The sequence below is a fragment of the Micromys minutus genome (assembly GCF_963924665.1).
Source record: "Micromys minutus genome assembly, chromosome: 7".
Lineage (NCBI taxonomy): Eukaryota > Metazoa > Chordata > Mammalia > Rodentia > Muridae > Micromys > Micromys minutus.
Window position 1 is genome coordinate 41,258,642 of NC_137976.1, and position 2,099 is coordinate 41,260,740.

Consider the following 2,099-nt stretch of genomic DNA (forward strand, 5'->3'; position numbering starts at 1 on the left):
AAGATGTTTGATCTTAAAGTTAGAAATCAGTTCTTCATCCAGATTCTTCTTTGGGCTTGGTTCAACTTTTTTCTTGGGTAAAATTAAAGAACAAACATATTGGACTGTATAACAACTGGTTTTTTGCATTTGGTTCTTTTTATCCATAGTTCTGGTTATTTAGCAGCATTGCGGGCAAATATTCCAACCCTCTCAAATTTCATACAGAATCTCCAAAGGAAAATGGAGAGGCAGACAAAAGAAATCCTCCCAACAGTCCTGTCTTCAGTCAGACCCCAATAGTAGTATGGTCAGTTCTATAAACACTATATCTTAAAACAAATACATAGAATGAAAGAAATTAACACTATTAATATTACATACATTTAAAGTGTACCCTATATATTTCCTTATAATTTAAGCAATAAAGAAAATTTTGATTTTTTAAACAGAATTCTGATTGACAATTAGCCTACTTAACTATATGAATGATGCAGAATAATTCAGGTAAAATATTAAATATGCAGTTGGGTTTGCCAAGTTGTCAGAAGATATAATAGTGGTATTTTGGTGTGTTAAAATGTGTTATCTTACACTAGAAAATAATATCAAAACAAGTTACATAAACAAATAGAAAACATACTACTGTCATCAACAACCTATTATGGAAGAAAAGCATAAATAGATGTGAAACTTTTAAAATTTACTTAAAAACTTAAGAGCATAATACAAAATCAGTACAAAGACACTATTAACAGAGATTTGTATATTTGTTTAAGAAATTTAGATTTAATAATAGCTCCTGCTATTGTCAAAAAAAACATTTTGAATTTGTTGTTTGAAGCTATTTTACATTTTCATGTAATAAATAAGGACTTTCTTTTTTTTTTTTTTTTTTTTTTTTTTAAATTGGACAGTGTTTTATTTTCCTTTACAATTTAATAAATACTTGATAACTGCACATGGTGTAAGGCTGCTTGGTAGTTCAAAAAGGTCACAGTGGCGGTGTTTTCCTGACTGTGTAGTCTTCAATAGTGAGTGGAATGACTTGTATGACATCACGGTCAAACCAGCAGGACTGCATTTATGCACCCATCGTTTTCAGGATTGTTGGTAACTTGGGCGTACTTTCCCCAAATCACCTTGCCTCCTTGTGTCACGAGGCCCAACTCGCTCACATTCACTTCAATAACTGTGCCTTTGGTGATCACACCCAGGGTTGTATACAGTGAGGATGATGGATTCTTATTCACACCAAGTATAGGCAGACAAAAGGTAGCTTTCAGCTCAGGGTGTGTAACATGGGCTTTTTTGAAACGCAGACCCATTGGCCTAATGAACCTCTCATATTTAGGTGGTTTTCTTGTAGAACCATCACCAACAAAGCAGACTTTTGGTAACTATTCTCTTCCATGCCTTCTTTTTTCTTTTTCCTGTTCGAATAACATTCAATACTTCTGTTTCTCCTTGGGCACGAACTTTGGGTAGAGGAACCTCCCATTTTCCCGCCTTTTCTTTTCGTTTCTGCTTAATCATGTTGGAAAGTACTTTTGCTCTTGACTGCCCCTCTCTGTCCAGCAGATAGGCAGGGACCGCTCCCTGTGGAGTCTTCTCATCATCCTTCTGCTTGGTGTTTCTCTTTTCATGCATCTTAATAGTCTTTTTCATTTGTATCTTCTCTGCATGGCTCTGTTTATGGTAGAGCTTAGCTTTCAGGCCAATCATTTTTTTTGCTTTCTTTGAGCGTTCATGGGCCTCCCGACCTTCTTTCTTTCTCTTTTTCTCATGGTAGTCCAAACGATATCCATATCGTTTGCGGGGCAATTTAATATATTCATTCTGTGGCATGATGACAGCCGCGGAAGAGCAGTCCGCGACCTCCCTAAAAAGCCTTAAGCAAAATCAAACATCCCCCCCCCAAAAAAAGTTTAGTCTCACAATTTCTATGTAGCTTGGATTTGTGACCAACTGCGCATCTTCCCAGCATTAAGTTTTAGGTCCACACCACCGCTTCTGAAACTAAAGATTTTATAGCAAATCTGGAGTCCCTAGCACTCCATTAGGTATATAACTACTTCTATAACAATATTATGTTTACAGATAGTGCTAGTAAAATGACC

The 2,099-nt window shown here is 35.9% G+C and overlaps 1 pseudogene across 1 annotated transcript; it reads right to left on the reverse strand.

The window, feature by feature from the left end:
- Positions 1 to 977: 977 nt before the first annotated feature.
- Positions 978 to 1,848, reverse strand: LOC308422386 (ribosome biogenesis protein NSA2 homolog; annotated as a pseudogene). Its single transcript has one exon. The product of its transcript is annotated as a ribosome biogenesis protein NSA2 homolog (transcript).
- Between the last annotated feature and the right edge of the window lie 251 nt (positions 1,849 to 2,099).